Source organism: Lissotriton vulgaris, chromosome 2_1 (assembly GCF_964263255.1).
Source record: "Lissotriton vulgaris chromosome 2_1, aLisVul1.2, whole genome shotgun sequence".
In the NCBI taxonomy this organism is placed as follows: domain Eukaryota; kingdom Metazoa; phylum Chordata; class Amphibia; order Caudata; family Salamandridae; genus Lissotriton; species Lissotriton vulgaris.
In genome coordinates, this window is record NC_141687.1 from 694,415,831 (window position 1) to 694,434,517 (window position 18,687).

Genomic DNA, 18,687 nt, shown 5'->3' on the forward strand with positions numbered 1-18,687 from the left:
GTTGCCTAGAGGTTTGAAAAAGCCAGGATGCAATTATGTAAAGACCCGAAAACGTCCAGACAGCGGTGGGAGAAATGCGTCAATTGCACTTAAAATGTCATATTTCACTTTGACGTTGATGCATTTATAGTATGTCTATTTTGCTAAAACAATTATGAGGTTATGTGTTTACTATCAGAGTACTTCGGAGAAATGGCTTTGCTAGAAAGGTGGGAAAATAGGGAAATACAGATAGATCATTTTTTTTAAATAAAAACGCAGAAACACGGTTGGATTTCTATAAAAGTCTGTTTTACTTTAGAAAAAACTTATAATAAATAGACCTCTTACAGATCTACAAAAATGGCTATACACTAAAGCAAACAATTTGTACTTAAACAAAAATACGAGTTAAAAGTCAGCTGCAAAAATACACTTTGCCTTTTTCGTTTTACTGTACATTTCAGCGTTTCACTGACAGTTTTTTCCACAGCACCGAAATTGACAAATATTCTTTTTTTTTAATGTATTTTCTTAACAGGTTCTTCACTATCTCCAGTACATTAAAATATATACATATAGTGGGCTATGGGGCAGCACCTTGATATTGCTTGAAAGGACGTGGCCTAACTGCAAGAGCGTTGACCTCCGAGCTGGGAACCGTGTTCGAGTCTTGGCTGGGACGCTCAACATTCTGTGATTCTGGGCAAATCACTTGATCTCTAAGTACCTAGCAAAAAAGATGAATGTGTCCGTTTGTAACGCAACTGGTGCTAATGTAAAGTGCTCTGATACCTTCGGGTCTAGTTGGCGCTACATAAAACTCTGGGAAAAAATGGCTTCTTGCTATTCGTAATTTGACTGCTTTTAATAATGTTCCTCTCAATTCTTTATTAGTCACCCCTATGACGCAATTCTTTACTGTGTTCCCACCGTATTACTAGTGTCTTTCCACTGCTTGTGTTCATGGAACTACTTTTGCTTGTTTTCTAGCACTATACGGAAGTGCATGTGCTTTTTGCTTGCTCACTGGTTTTCACGAAACAAAACCTGCTCGAATAAACCTTCCTGTAAGTTAAATAATCATTAAGATTGACTGTGTGTTATTAACCGCGTGTGGTTTAAACTGCACATGTGTAAAAGAGAAGGCGTTGAAGAAATTCTGGGGTAAGTCACAAGCCTGAGCATGACTAATGCGGAAGATAATGACTAAATGGCTGCGAGACTAGTGATCATTTTATTGCTTTTGCCATTCTGCAAAAAGATTAATCTTGCTAAGCAAAACACTTTTAGAAAATAAACTCATAAAAACTAGGACTTTCACATTGTATTTGTCTTTCCTTAGAAAATTGCTTTTTTTTTGCTGGAGAGAAAGGTCGCAGAAACCTAGCTTGAAATTAATAAAATCCATGATGAAAGGAAGGGCAAGGGCATAATCCGCTTTCTATGTGTTTCCGGTGATGGCCAAGGTTATGTGAAGGAAACAATGAGCCTCAGAGAGCAAGTTCCCCTGGAAGCGGACATGTGGATAAATAGTTGCATCGGAAGCGTACATACAGGAGACATATTGAAGTCCGGAGAATAACATAATGACTATGGACAATAGTGCATTTGAAAATGGAACTTCCCTTGAGTGGTGTGACCGAGAAACCCTTTGTCTTAGCCAATTAGAATCCTTAGGTGGGATGGATAGAGTAAGGGTTGGATATGCCTGAACTTTGGGTATATCTAGACCTAGTAGTAGATGGGGTTTGCTTGGCGTTTCCCTAACTTTGCGAGAGGAGAGAGCTGTCATGCCGTTTCCTATTCTTGTGGGCTGGCTGATGATCTGCTGTTCCCGACTCTTAGACTTTGCACTTTAAGCTCGTCTTGAAGTGCCTTGCTTACTCTCATGGCCAGAGGGTAGCATTTCCTAAATCTAACTCTTGAATGATGGTAAATATATTCAGTTTACTTTTGCAAATAATTTATCTTCTTTTGTCTCCCCACCTATCCACTCTCTTATTGCACTGTTAATGAGATGTACTGGCATGATATTTTCCAATGTTTCTTTATGTGAATAACTCTTATTTGAGCTGTATCGTACTTGATTAGCAATACATTTACATAAATAAAGAATATTATTATTTACGAAAAGGTGTCTGTTATTTGAAAAGGTGCTTCTTGTATATTTAAACTATTATTTGTCTATCCCTGCCCTTTAATAAAGGTTCATTGTTTGGGTAAGATCAGTTGTGATGATCAATTTGGTAAGTCTGGTCTAAACCCATGCAGTGTAGAGGGAACTGTTGGGTAATGAATTGGGTCCAGGTTATGAATTATTTTCTCTGAGTTCCCAAAATGGCAGATCACTGTGCTCCCACTGGTTTACTTGTGTCTTTCCACAGCTTGCGTTCAGGGAAATACTTGTGCTTTTTTTTCTAGCACTGAACGGAAGTGCATGTGTTTTTTTGCTTTCTCACTCATATCATATGCTGTATCCTCCAGAAGTCCCTTGTGGTCTCTGTGTTGCTCAAATATCCGCTCTCGTCATACAATTATCTCATTATTTGCAGTTGACGTACATCTATTTTTTAAACTCTCCCACTGCATCTATTGCACCGCCAAAGAACTGTAGCAATTGTGCATAGTTTCACTAAAGTAGTATGACATTTTGTGAAATTTCATGAAAAAACATCTCAAGATTTAGTAGACCCCTCCTTCAAACAATTGAATGGAACACCTAAGTTGGGGCCAGAGTAAATCGAAAGAAGACCAGGAAAGGGCTCTTGGACAAAAATATAGGTCAATAAATGGCCCAAATGACCATGAGGCAATAAAAGCATACATTGCAGGACACTAGTGCTGGCCCAGGTCGTGGCAGAGTGCCTACGTGGAAAACTATGTACAAGCGATTGAAACACAACCCCAGAAACATAAGAGGCAGGACACAGCACTGTCCAAGCAAGGAACATGCCGAATGGAACAATTTAGATGACAAATGGCCAGTGGCAACACACCCGAGGAAAAAACAGTGATAAGGAGTATGCTTCATTTTTCCAAGCGGTCAAAATTAATTACTTTTGGCTCGTTCATGGCAAGGCCAATGAAGGTAGTGCTGAGAAAGGTCATAATTCAATAGGTGAGATCTAAGACACCCAGAGGATAAATTAAATTTGTAATGTAAACTCAGACAGGAATGAAGGGGGGGTTAGATAGCACCCGGTAGGATATGGGCTGAGGAATATGTGATGGAGAAGCATTGGCGCTAGAGAAAGGGGGGATATCAGAGGTCAGAGTCAAGACTTAGACATGGGAGGGAATAGTGGTGAGGCAGATAATGGAGGTGAAGCAGAGGCAGATGTTGAGTAGTGCAAGTGTTGACTGGCAACTTTTTATATTTAAGAGGATGAATCAAGGTCAGTTTAGAAAATTTGCAGGTTCTGAAGGAGCAAAGGCAGGAGAACAGATCATCCTGGAAAAGACAGAAGGTGGATAGGCTGAGGCTGCTAGAGGCACCTAGCAGGAAACCTAGCAGATTTATAGGTGGAACTGAGAGATTGTGCCTGTTGGCCTGGCATGCCAGCAGCAATGAAAGCATTCTACAGCAGGAATGAATGAGTGACGTAAGTGCAGCACAGATCAGTTGCTCTAGATAGCCAAACGCATCATTGGAAAGAGGAACACCCCTTTCCTCTGGAGTAGGAGCTAAAGGGCACATGAGTGAGAACAAACGAGCGGGAGTACTTCTAATGGTCAATAGAGGTGCCAGAGGATAGGCGAAGGAGAAGATGGTGCTGGCCAACAGGTGGCCAAACAAATGAGGAATTGCATTCTTGTGGTGGGAATGGAAGCTGACATTGGTAAATAAAGAGGCAGTGGAAACCGATGGATGGGGACAAAAGAAGAACATTGGGAAAAAGAAATGAAGAGGGACTAAGCAAGCGGAAGGTAGCTAACATGTAAGTTCACTAGATAGTAAAGACAAAGGAGAAGCAGAAATAAAGGGGTGCCAAAAAGCAGAGCATAGGCATACCATGGGGGTAAATGAAGCAATCTTCTCCACACTACTAGTTTGTGGATTAAAATTTCTGGCCATGGCTCCCACAAGCTCTCTACTGTAACTGCATCATTCTCAGGCAAATACTGTGTTGAGAAATAATTGCCTTTTCAGAAAACTTCGCTTGGTTTCACAGAGAGTCCTGACAAATACAAACATATCTTGTTTAAGGCGACGTTTCAGCAGTAACCAGTAATTTCATGGTGTATTTAAGGTCCAGAGTGCCATGTCCATGTGCTCAAACATGAAGAACTCTACTCTCCCGCGCACTGAGACTGAAGCTCGGTCTTCAATGCATGAACATAGCAGAAACATCCACATTAACTCAAGGATCCGTTAAAACACAGTCTCCTAAAATCCTTAAAAGGAAGCCACTGCCAGATACCCATTTTATGTATATAGTACAGGTCATACATATAAATCCAGGTTCAGGTGAGTAAAGTTTGATAGCCGCTGTGTCTGGAGAAGTTTGGTGCAGAAGTTAAGCGCAGACGTCAGTAGAACAGGCTCTGCTCTCCAGTCGAATATTTCCTTTTTCCTGGCACTAGTCTGAAAGCCAGCTATGGAGCTCTGCAGCCGCCGTTCCTGCTTTCTTTCATCTCTGTCATTTTCCAGCATTTCTTCCATAAAAGGGAAAGGAGACACTGCACTTGCAACCGAGTAATCCAAACAATGTGTGTGGTGTTAAAGCTCAACTCCCTCTGTTCCTTCAAGCACAGCGAAGACCGATTAACCCTGTAAGTACAGTGTGCACCAGCAGAAGGTTCTGTCTTCAACAGAACTGTCAATGCAGGAGTACAAGGTGTGTGCTAGCAACTCTAGCACTCACACTGTTAACATACAAGAATGCTTCAAGGCACACCATCTCATAGCTGGAATTCACAGCTCCGTTTGGCTATTTCTATCCCACAAGAAAGCACACAGAAGAATCGGTTATATTGTATCATTTGTCTGAAGCTTTTTACAATCCACTGTAGACTACCAACATCATATATATATATATATTTTTTAACAAGGATGGACTTCAATGAATAAAAAACTGAAAGGAAGCACCAGTGTCCCCGCCCCAAATCACTTATTGAAGTGCAATGATGGAACCAAAATAACAATAGCAAGAGAAATATTCAAACTTTTATCCAAATGTTAATGCAAAGAGAAAGGTATTTAATTGTGTTCTACAACACGTCAAAGAAGGCAGCAAGGTAAATAAGAGTAGGGAATTCCGAAAGGAGGGACTGCAGCGGAGAAAGCCTGAGATAGAGTGAGACCTTTTTTTCCATTGGTCGTTGAAAGATGAAGCAACTATAGGGAATATTATGATGCTATCTCCACGTGGACCTACCATCTAATGGTCCTGGGGAAAATTCTACTGCTTCGGGCTCAAGAAGGCACATATATGGCATTTTCTGGCTCACAGCTTGTCTGTACTAACTAGCTATAACTAGCACTGCCTCACTCCTAGTGATTCCAGAGGTAGTCATTGAATTGATCACAGGAATCCATCAACTAACTTAAACGAAACCACTATTATGTAAACTCCAATGTCTTATGTTTGAACAGCAAATTATGTTAAAACACTGCATACTGTACATAGATTAAGGGTAGGAAACATTCCAGTTTCCTAAAAAACAAACTATCTCACTATGAAATCCTCTGGCATAAATTTACCCAGAGTGCCTGATCCATTTATGTATGGAAAGAACTCTCCCTTAGCTCATGTGCCAATTGATGACCTCGCTGTTTAAACAAGCTTTCAGCTTGTCACCTTAATCCTGTCCTAATCAGGCAATTGTTTTTTTCCTGTTACTATGTATGTGTAGAGACCTACAGACAATTCTCATCCCTATAAATAACTCTTAGCATAACATAACAATGTTACTTCATGCCATGCAAGGTATGGGAAATAAACACAATTTCTGTCACAAACGACTATTGATTATATTCTTTTGGCTACTTTACCTTTTAAAAGCATCAGGGACCATTCATTTTAACATAAAACAGTGTCATCCATTAAAATGTACATAAATGCATACAGTTACACATTTGTTGTACAGCAGGACCTCTTTTGAAATTGTGTTCGTTGAGGAGTAAAATGTTAAACTGTCACATTATTCAGAGAAGTGGACATTTTTCAAGGGAATTTCTGAGGGTCATTCATCCAGGTCCTGATTGTCTGGTTTTTACAAAACAATGAAAAATATTGATGGGTTGAACTAACAAAAGCAGAAGCTACCTGTTTTCTCCGAGAAAGGGAGACATTGAGGTTGCTCCTTAAAGTAAGCAACAATTTATAAGGCTGCGGGAAGACCTGTCCAAAACTAAAAAATGTATGAATTTGCGAGTGACATAACCAGTAAAGACAATCAACATGCCAACAGCACTTCCTAAATAATTAGGATTCAAGAATGGATAGGAAAGCATTGCAATGGTTAGTTCAATGGATACTATACCTCTGTAAAGCAGGAGCTGGGTGTCTCCTTCATATAGTGAGGCTAGATTCAGTAAGTGGCGAGTCTGTGTGATTTCGGTCTCACCATAGGATCTTTGCTTCATAGATGGTGGCATTCAAATTCTTCCTGCCGCTGTAGCGCTTGATTCCGCTTGAATCTAGCCTCACTATATGAAGGAGTCACCCGGCTCCTGCTAGGATACCAGCCTCATCATTGAGAGTGATTCTAATGGTGCCATACCCAGTGAGCCCACCCGGGCTTGCTTAGGCTGTTAATTTCTTGTCCAAGTCCTGATGAAGACCCGCACTGACCCCCCCAATAGTGCAGACCCTGGGTTGAAACGTCGACAATATAAACCGTGGACCAGTTGAGAGACTCTGCGATGAGACTTATTCATTCAGTCCGCAGAGTGACTTGAAATATTGTTTTCTCGCAGCGCCAAGATGCTCCCTGGAGCGGTAGCCCGCTATAAAGGTATCACTTCACATCACATAACACACACATCTCTTCCCTTTTTTCTTCCTCCCCCAATCACCTTTGTATATATTACACCGTCACTACAGTACTGAGCACCAAATGTCACCCTGGTCACATGCTACTTGTCACTATGTATTTTTGACAGCCTTGCAAATGTAAACTAGGGTATTTTATGAATGAAGCAATTTATAAAAGCTCTTAAGATACCCCATATGGTTTGTGTGTGTATCATAATTAAGTTGTTGTTGTATGTATAGAATCTTTAGTAGTCCAAGTACTTAAAGAAATAATTTGCACCCGACAGAACTAATTGTATTCTATTACATGATTGCCCAGGTTCTGAGGGATACTGGGTTACCCCATTGACGCAATCTGCATTTTAACTTAATAGTATCCTACTTAGATTTAACTTCACCCTCCTTATTGTAGTAATACATTTTCCAGATTTCTTTCCAGAACAAAGCCAAGAAATAGGCTTGCTAGCCCCTCTGGCACGAAGGGCTTCGTCAACTGCCAACCCAAGACAGAGCACCTAGTGGACTTTGACCAATCTGCAACTTATTGAACATTACTTGAGTGAAAGGCGTTCGAGGTCATGATCAGTCCTGTGATATTTCAATGGGATAGTTAGTGGAACTTAAACCCTCTTCTTTCTACATGGGTAGGCACACTCAAGAATATATTTTCAAGATTTATACAAATCAAAATCCTGGCCTTGCACACACAATACACATAGTAACGGTTAAGAAGATAGTGGTGATGATGCTCATGAGGAGACAGAATAATAGAACATATTGCAACATATGAAGGTATAATAAAGCTTGTTTATATCAAGAACCTCAACCCCACCTTTCTCTCAACTACCCGAGCTAAACTTAGCACCAAAAGAGGCCTAATAAGCGTTTCATAGATAGTTCACACCAGTAAACCTTATGAACGACAGAACCAATCTTCAGCAGCCACAAAAGTCATCTTGTGCAAGCTGGTAGTTAAACTGAGTGAAAACTAGATGCCCCTGCCCATTAGCCCTACAGCACAGGAATGTGATCATGGCTCTTTATAACCATCAGTCTTAAATCCCTGGTACAAAATTCCTCTCTATCTAATAACACCCTCTTCTACTTTATGTATTCATTCTGAACACTGCTGAACATTTTCAAAACAAATAGTTGGTAGTAAGCCCTTCTAACCTTTCACTTACTCACATTTCGTGAAACCATGCTTATTGTTTAAAAACCACAAGTGGAAAGTAAAAATAGCAACTTCTATGAAGCCTTCTTCATTACTTTAAAACAATTACTCAAACAAAATTCAAAAAGTACAGAAAAAAAAGAATATATTCAAGCAGACCAAATTATCATGTTGTAATTAATAAGGACATACATAAATGTGCATCTATATTTGAAACATATACCTAAATAAACACATCTATAATTTGAAAAAAATATATGATGAAAGAAGAGATATGAGGATTATAACAGTAGGACTTTCAACCCAAACGTATAAGGGAATTTATTTATTGAAGCAAAAACTATTGAAGAAGCCTTCTGTCAATCTCACTGTGCATGAAGCATGTGCTCTTGCACAGAACTCCAGGGTTTTTTACCTTTCATTGGTCTACACTTCTTCGATCATCTTCTATAGCAACCATGCTTATATTAACAAGAATTTTATGATCCTTGAGGCAGTAGTGGACCCAGGCCAAATGTCCTTTTAAAGGGGACAGACTCAGAAATATTCAACTATCCAGAATAATATGTATTAAAACAAACAATATTTTTCTGAGATGGCAGCTGCTAGTAGGATTGCCCGAGTGAATAAAGTAATATACATTAGCAGTTTTGTGTGGTGTGTTGACTTTAGATACAGTCTGCAGGGAACTGCTGTATGTTTTAAAAGCACTATTCAAATTCTTTTTTAGCACAAGTACAGACAACGATTTGTAAAGCCAAAAGCTCTTTCAAATGCATATGCAGAGCTACTTGCTCAGCTAATGCTTTATTCTGAACTCATAGTTGAGCATTCAAATGCATAGTGGCCATTTTTAAATGCATTTTCATGTGCTTTATGAAATGTATTTCAAGATGGCTATGGTACATGCTTACACATGCATGAGCATGGTTACCATATTAAAATGCTTTTTTATAGCTTGAAAAAAAAGTTCAAGATTTCCACCATTGTGTCTGCATGTATGTGCATGCATAGGGGATCACCTTGGAAGTAATTTATTCCAAGATGGTTGTGCATGCATACTCATACATGTTTCTCTTCTTACATTTAACAATTTGTTCTGGTATACTTTATCATTAATTTATGGTTCCAAGATAGTGAATAATCTTTTTGAAATGGTAAGTTAACACCTAAAGGCTGTGGGGAGATGCAGACAAATACATAAATGGAAGCAGTGCCCATCTGCATGGCACCTGCAAAAACGGTTGTTTTTCTTTCAAAAAAGCAGTAGGGGAGCGGGATATACTGATGAGCCCATAGTGAGTGGCCTTGCAGAAATGTGCAGCTGCCATCCCTACACAAATACCAAAGAAAAAAAACAAAGAAGCAGGGGAAGACAGGTGAGGATTGGGGGAGCAATGAATGAGTGCAATAGGGTGATGGAATGAAGCAGGAAGAGAGCTGATGGGGAAGAGTGAGAGGAAAGCCAAACATTAGATTGGAGTGCTAAAACACAAATGAAACTATCCTCCACAAAGACAATCGGTCTGGAATCAATGTGCTAGCCAGGAAACTAAAGAAGGGCTGTGTTGAAGGCTCCTTTGCCTTCAATACATTCCTGTTTTTTGAGAATTCAAGGAAAGAGCTACAGTTGTATATTAGTCCCTCGTGCAGTGACGGTGGAGGTGGAAGGACACTTTGAAGTAGCCAGTGGCATTTGGTGAACAATAATACACTGAGCTGATCTAAGATCTAAGTTCACAGTTCACAAGGTCCCAAGCCAAGAGCTGAAAGAGGCTAGTCTAAGAAAGCCAATGGTTGAAAGATGTGGATCCTAAGCACACTTTCAGCATATTTTAAGCAATAGATCTTGGCAGTGGCCTAACAAAAGCTAAGTGGCCCCCTGCAAGGAATGGTGGGGGGGGGGGGTGCTCTGGCCTTTGCCACCTTCTCTGAAGACGTATTTCACTTCTGAGATCCACTGTCACAAAATATGCCGAGCTTTCAGTGACACAATTAGTATGAAAGAGAACACAGCTAACCATGTTGTATCAATATGCTCTTCGATTAAGACAGGAATGTACCAATTTACAAAATGGGAGTGTATTGGATAACTGAATGTGACTCTATTCCTATTCTTTTTCACCATAAAGGTGGGTGCTGCTTCAGAGGTGACAGTCTACCAGCTGAGCAGAAAAGGCCAGATTCAGCATAACTGAGGTAGGGGGGCATAACCTCCGTCAACACAGCCAAAGCCTTAGGGGGGGGGGGGCTGCGTTTTCATCATAATTTGTTTTATTATTGTGATTAAAAACTGTCTTCGCGTCTTTTCCATGCGCAGTTGCTGGGACCTGCATTTAATTATTTCTACAAGATGAGAAAATGGAAGTGTCACTGTTAAACAAACATGGTCTGACTACAATGAGAGATAGCCTGGGAACGAAGTAACAGATTTCACAAGAGACATGTTGCTGGTCATAGGCAAGTGCCTGCACATCTCACGGTCCCTTGATTACTATATCTAACTACATTAGAGGCATTCAATGGTGAACTTTAAGACATCAGTATGTGGTCAACAGAGAAGCAAATAAGCTCTATCTTTTCTAGTCTGGTTTGGAAAAGAGATTTCTGAAAAATAGATTGAAACAGTGATTTTACAGTTTTACTGTATTTTTATTCCAACGAGAGTGCCTAGAAGTTCATAGCATTTATGGCCATCTCAAAAAGAAAAATCCCAGACTATTTCTGTTCTTCTGGATCAGCTGCTGCGCCCAGCAGGTGTGTTTCTCCTCTATAAGCCTTTCAGAACATTGCGAGCCTCACAGAGGCATTAGATTCTCAAAATACATCTTTATGCGACAGGAGAAATACTGTGCCCATTAATTCATTCTTCTAGTGTGGTTCACTAATGAAGATGTCCCCCTCAATCCATGTAAGCCACAGCATGGGCAGCAGCTGCACAGGAGTATTTTCAAATAAAATAAGCATCACTTGGCTGCAGTGCAAGTATCCCCTCACACAGACTAAGCACAACAAGGGCAGCATCAGTGAGAACATCCTTGATGCAAGTCAGGCACAGAGCTCAAAGCAGCTGTGCAAGCCTCCCCCACACAGAGCCGCTGCTGTGCAAGCCTCCCCCACACAGAGCCGCTGCTGTGCAAGCCTCCCCCACACAGAGCCGCTGCTGTGCAAGCCTTCCTCGCAGCATGAGCAGTCACTGTACCAGCCTTCCTCATATTAAGGCTGCGCAGCAAAAGCAGCAGCAATCAGGGTCGGAAGGCTGTCTGGATTTGAGCTTGCTGCAGGCAAGGTTTGTTTTAATAGCAGGGAAATCAACAGGAAACAAGCATTTACAATGCAATGGTCTCGGCATTGTTAAAGTTAGAGCCATTGGCATTGCTCATGACATTATTTTTATTTATGTTTTTGTTTTGAAAACATAAATAAATGACATTGTCATTTACAATGCCAATAGCTTAATAGCTCGCAAATGCGAGACCTATTGCATTTGCACCCACACAAAGCCACCCGCACACACAGAGCCACCCACACAGAGCCACCTACGCAGACAGAGCCACCCACGCGCACACAGACAGAGCCACCCACGCGCACACAGACAGACAGAGCCACCCACGCACACACAGACAGACAGAGCCACCCACACGCACACAAACAGACAGAGCCACCCACGCGCACACAGACAGAGCCACCCACATGCACACAGAGAGACAGAGCCACCAACGCGCACACAGACAGACAGAGCCACGCACAGACAGAGCCACACACACACACACGCACACAGACAGACAGACAGAGCCACACACACGCCTGCCCAAGTTATGTGATCAGTTGTTACTATTACTGCATCCAGATATCAGTGTGCTTGTTTGTGATTGAATATCAGTATCATCATGAGATACTAAACACAGTTTTGAGTTGGAAATGGAAAGTAGCATCAAAAGAGATAGAAGCTGAAATTATTGGCAAACTGGTCACCTTGTTGTAAATGGGTGCCACTGGTCACACTGCAGAGCGTGGGGTTGGGGTGGGGCTGAGGGGTGGCGGGGCCTTCTTCATCGGCACCAGCACCAGAGGTCCTTTGGCCACAGTTTATAATTCCACATTGAAATGGTGTCATTTTAAAATACAATTTGTCAATTAAGTTTTACTTTGCGGTGCATTAACTCAGCTTTGTATCCCTCGGAGGTCGATAAAATAAACATATTTAATAACTGCATTAATTTACTGAGCACCCAGAGATGGCAGTGTTCTCTCTATGTGCTATAAAATATTAGAGATTAAGAAAGACGACATTGTTAGGTTAAAAATCAATTGTATTAAAACAAAAAAGTAGATTCAAAGGCTCCGGAAGTCAATTTTTAAGTTCAAATGTCTAATTCTTCAATAGATAGATGAGCGCCTCCACCCCATAGTGATTTTTCATAGAGAACTCATGGGAAAGATTACGTCCCGTAAATTCATGTATTTCTTCAAATAACAATTGTTTAATACAGCCTTAAGTCATGGGAACTCGCGTGTCCTTCGAGTGGGAATGAAAGGGGAAGTCGCTCGCTGGTTTAAAGCAATGTCTGCAGAGCGTTTTGTAGGCGCGGTATTGGGTCGGAGTCTCCTATTCAAATTCACTCAGCCTTTCATCCACTGCACGACTGGTGAAATTAGTAACATGTAGGTGAGGAATCTTACTAAAGCTTCAGATAGAATTCATATTAAAACTAGTGCTTTTACCGAGAGAGCCAGCTCAGTAAATGAACACACGTGTGCTGTGAGCAGACCTTGAATGCCCACCGATGTCCCCTTATCTTTGAAAGTTGTGTTAAACCACTTGTTGTTCGAATCAATCCACAAGCCTCACCCCAGCTCCCCAGAGAAGGTCTGTCTGTGATCACCAGCAGCATTACTGTGACACCCCCTCTCACCTGTGGCGGAGGCTGGGGGTCCTGGAGAGCCGCAATGCCCCGGTGAGTGGGTACTATCGAGGTCCGCCACCGCGGTCAGCTCCGCAGCGCAGACCCCAGACTCCGCTTGGCAGCGCTTAAAGAGAAGAGGACGTCCCAGCACATCCGCCATATTCCTTTTTAGATGGAGAAGTTTTGTTCTTACCCAAATTGTCGATGCTGTTTACAAGCGCCGTGCATGCCAATGGGCAAATATATCAGACGCCCCTTCATTGAAAACGTGGATGTAATGCAACAGGGTGCTCACGTAAAGCGCTCGGATACCTTCGGGTCGTATTTGCGCTATATAAAACAGCCACAAAAAAGAAAACACTTGCCATCTTCCTTTTTAGATGGAGAAGTTTGGTTCTTACCAAAATTGTCGATGCTGTTTACAAGCGCCGTGCAAGCCAATGGTAAAATATATCAGACGCCCCTTCATTGAAAACGTGGATGTAATGCAACAGGGTGCTCATGTAAAGCGCTCTGATACCTTCGGGTCGTATTTGCGCTATATAAAACACGGACAGTGGGAGGGGGACGGACAGCGGGAGGGGGGCAGGATACAACCACGCGGGACCGGGACGAGGTTAGCAATGACGAAAAACATCTGTGTAAAAAAAAAAAAACCAGTAAACGCCCACAATGGCCCACCTCTGAATGACGAAACAAAGGGGGCAGGGCTTAAAATAAGACAGAAACGCCCATGAATCTGCTCCAAGAATGATTGACATCATTCTCTTCCAATGGCTAGCCTCCATTTATGGAGCTAGCCAACGGAAGAGAGAGGCGGGTTAAAGCCCCACTGTTGAAGTCATACAATCTTCGGCTCCGCCCACTGCTTCACAGTGCGACGGTAGCCCTGGCCTAAAAATGATGCTTACCCTAAAACAGGCCCATAAAACAACCCAAAATATGGCCCATAAACTAACCTGTCAGACCCGCCATTTCGGCGCTGCCTGATTGACCTATAGGACAGTTAGACCCTGGCAGCAAATGCGATATCACCAGTGGTTAATTTATAAAATAAAATAAGTGCAGGGCTCTCATTGGGTGCAGTTTACTCGAGCCAATTTCTCCTGTTAGCGCCGCCTAAAACAGAACCATGAAAGTGAGGTAGAAGATGTGGCATACCGGCCAGAGCTGTTGGCTTCAGAGCTGGGAAAACACGTTCAAGTCTTGGCGTCAGCTCAACATCCTGTGATTCTGGATAAATCACTTAATCTACCCATGCCAAAAGCGCTGGTGTTGAGGATTAAGTGCCAGTGCTGAGCACCGGAAACTACCGGCTCAAATTAAGCACTGCATCTCACAAACGATGTACAGTATAGGAAGCAGTGCTACGAGACTTGTTCACAAAACACAGCCAGTAGGAGATGCAACTGTCTATTTACATGAGATATAGAACAAAACGCAAGTCCTCAAGCTAGGCACAGTTGTACTAGCTATGGGCAAAGTAAGATGAGTGTTGGAGGGTGGGTCACTTTTTTACTCCTTGCCCACCAGAAGCAATTTTCTTTTAACTAGATCGGTTCAATTTCTACATGGTCACTGTGACCGTCCACCCTTTCATATTATGATTATTTTATTGCCACATCACCTCGAGGAATTGCTTTAGGTATTGTTAGATCAAAAAGATCATCTGCACACTTGAACTGCCACATACAGGGAACCATTTGATTCTGCACTGCTTCCAATCTCACAAACATTGCTGTGATTGCTGCATTTTTTTGGTGATTAGTCTCTCGGACAGTAAACTTGGCAGCATTCTGTGACAAAAATTAGGTAGGCTTTAGTAGGTTTCGTAAGTATTAATTGATATAATGATAATGTCCCTGGACATTATATCATATGGCCTTTGCTGCTATAATATTATTAAAACAAGTTACATCAATTGTCACTCAGGTGGACACTCCCCTGCTTAAGGTCCTGATCCATGCTGAAGACACACATGCGAATACCATGTATTTCTGACGACAGTGTGAGGTGCAACTGCCTTCTTAAACACATGCACCGTGCGCTCACACACCTGCTCCTGATCACACAAAACCAAGGGGTTCACATGTAAATTATTAATAATCTGTCCATTACCAGTAGCTGTCAATGTGCCTCAAGCCCAACCTGCTGCCTTATCAGTATTAATAGATGGCATCCCAGCAGAGACAAATTCTGGTTATGTAGGTAAACACATGATTGTTTTAAGTGTGTTAGTTACAAGTGGAACACGGCTACAGATGCTAGAATAAGATTGTTAAATAATAAGTCCACAATTGGAAAAGGTCATCCCAACTGGCACCAAAGCTGATCACCTAATGATGCAATAGTGTGGCCATCACAAGAAGCTCTACCAATGTGCCTCAGTCCTGACCTGCAGCAACAGTCCTCTGCAGATCCATGACAGTTACTAGCAACTCTGCCTATGCGCCTCAATCCTGCCATGAATCACGATAAACCTTGTGGGCACGTCTACCAGTGCATTTCGATTCTTAGTTGCAGCACCATTATCCTGCCCTTCCATTCCACTCAAGCCTAACCTGCTTTGCCATAACTCTGCTTTTCAAGTACTCATGCCCAGGGCCGGACTGACCGTAGCGGGCACCGGGCAATCCCCCGGTGCGCCGCAAGGGTGGAGGCCGGTTGTGGGCCCCTGGGGGCCGTTTTTGTCACAGGGCCGTTTTTGCAGCATAGCTGCAAAATCGGCCCGGTCACAAAATCGGCCGAAAACCGGCCCTGGCAAAGAGCTGCATCGCACCCCCAACAACCCCCCTTCCCGGGGAGCGGGGGGGGGGAGGGGGAAAGTTGGCCGGCCGAGCACTTTGCATGGCCGGTTTTCGTTCCCAGTCCGGCCCTGCTCATGCCTATATAGGCAAATCTGCCAATGCACGAGAACCCGGACTTTCAGCACTACTACTCTGTTATAAACTGGGCTTCTGGTTGGCAGAGGTATGTACCCGGTCCAAGCAGGAACCACAATCCTAGTCAGGGTAACTCACAACACACCCTAAGTCATCCTGTGCTCACCCTTTGGTAGCTACACATCCGTATGTGTGCAACACTTCAAACAGTAAAACCGTGAAAACACCACATAAAGACTCCCCACCAGGTTAGAGAAACAGAGCTTAATTTTATAAATTAAAAAAGACCCAAACAGCAAAAATCCAACAAGTAGAGGTCGAGATGTGAATTTTTAAGAATAAAGGTGAAATAGCGCAAAGAAGCAAAAAGAGCTTAATCAGTAATGTGGTTGCACTAGACAAAGAAAAAGTCAAAATTTCAGGCCAACTACGATAGAGTGTGTGCCGGATACAGGGACCCACTGAACCAAAGTACCTTTATCCACGATGTGTCAACGAAGGTGTGAGGTGCAGCCAGAAGGAATGCGTTGGTGTCGAGCCACACAGTGGCTAAGATGTACTGATTTTCTCCCAGAAACTGCGGTGACATGTCAGTTTTGAGTGGAAAGCGCTGGTTCCAAAATCAATGTACAGCTGCTATCCCCGCAGTAAGCGATACATTGATTCCGAAGGTGATGCGCTGGTTCCGCTTCACTCACCGATGAGGATGTGCTGGTTCTCACTCATGTAAAGGCAAAGCTGTGCCGGTTTCAATGAGAATGCATGGGTTCTGGATGGAGAAGCACCTTAGGCCTCACTTCAAAGGATCCAGGACTGGGGTGGCACCACTTGACAGCGCAGGCACACAGCATGTGGAGTACAGATGTAAGTAGTTGAAGTCTTTGATATCATGAAATAATTTTGAACATAAGGCAAGCCAGCAAGCCCTTGGAGTCATTTTTGGTTAAAGTGATGCATGTCCACTTCTCACCAAGGCAGGAGAACAGCAGGCAGCTGGGCACCTCAGCAAGGCAAGAGGCCAGCAAAGCAGATGTCGAGCAGAGCGGCAGTCCTTTCATCAGCACAGCAGTAGTTCCTGGCAGAGTGGTCACACGTCCAGAGGTGTTCTACAATCATGGTGTCAGATGTCCAGTACGAGTCCTAAATGTGCCTTTGAAGAGGGGGAGACTTCAAAAAAAGCTTTGGAGTGCACAGAGGTCCTTCCTGCCCTGTCTCCAAACTCACTACAGGAGGGTATGCAGCTCTTTGTGTGTGGAGAGGGCACAGCCTATTCATATGTAAGTGTGAGGTTGTGCCAGCTCCTTCCTCCCATCCTCCCAAGAGGATCCATCAGTCACACCTAAGCAGCCTTTCTGCGGTTGTTTAGAGAGAATACACAAAGCTCAGCTGTCACACAACCCAGACTGAACAGATTCAGGCAGGTCAAACTAAATGGCTAAAATAACAAAAAAAGGCCAACTTTCTAAAAGTGGTATTTTCTGAATTGCAATTTAAAATCCAACTTAACCATAAGTTGTGATTTTAAATTGCGATTCCAGAGACACCAGACATGTAGGTCTTCTCTCTTCCCAATTGCAAATTACACTTATAAAATGTAATAAGGTAATCCCAATGCTACCCTATGGGAGAGATAGGCCTTGCAGTAGTGAAAAACAAATGTAAGTGTATTTCACCACTAGGACATGTAAAACTTAAAAATACATGTCCTACTTTTCTTTTAAACTGCACCCTGCCCTTGAACTGCCCAGAGCCTACATTAGGGGTGACATTTATTAAAAAGGAAGGTTTAGACCTTGCAAAAGATTTCACGTGCCAGGTCTACATGGCAGTTTAAAACTGCACACACAGGGTCTGCAGTGGTAGGCCTGAGACATGGTTAAGAGACTACTGCAGTAGGTGGCACAATAAGTGATGCAGGCCCACCTATAGCATTTAATTTCCAGGTCATGGGCACATGTAGTGCCACTTTGCAAGGGACCTATAAGTAACTTACATTTCCCAATTGGGTATAAACCAATGTTACCATGTTTAGAGGAGACAGAATCTGCACAGTAGCATTGGTTAGCAGTGGTAAAGTGCTCAGAGTCCTAAAGCCAACAAAAATTAGATGGGAAAACAAGCATTTACAATGCAATGGTTTTGCCTTTGTTAAAGTTAGAGCGATTGGCATTGCTCTTGACATTATTTGTATTTATGTTTTTTTTTAACATAAATAAATGGCATTGTCATTTACAATGCCACTAGCTTTATCTCTCGCAAATGACACACAACAACACCCACAGAGAGCCCCCCCAACACACACAAACCCCCCCCCACACACACCCACACAGAGCCCCCCCCACACACAGCCACACAAAGCCCCCCACACACACCCACACAGAGCCCCCCCCACACACACACCTTCTGGCCCATTATCTTTCCTCCTCATCAAAATAACTGCCACACCCGCACCTCTTCTCACAGAGTAAGCACTAACTGCACTCACTGTATCAGCTTCCTGGGTTTAGGGCATGACTCAAAGGCAACGGCGAGTTGTCAAACTCATGAAGGAGAGTCACATGGGGACAAATTCTGTAAGAGGGACAGATAAAAACAAACATGTGCCTCGAATCAGAACCGCACATTCGTCAAAGCCAGGATGGCAAACCCAGGTTCCCTAAAGGGGTAATCATTATTTCATTTTCCCCGGGTATCCCTCAAGTCCTGAGCGCTACTTACCAAACAGTTCACCCAAACTCGCTGGTAATAGCTGGTTTCACCGT

General features: G+C 42.7%; 1 protein-coding gene across 1 annotated transcript in view; it reads right to left on the bottom strand.

Moving 5' to 3' along the window:
• The window catches only part of PARVA (parvin alpha), a 197,132-nt gene that overhangs the window by 130,216 nt on the left and 48,229 nt on the right, over nt 1-18,687 (bottom strand). The window lies entirely within an intron of this gene.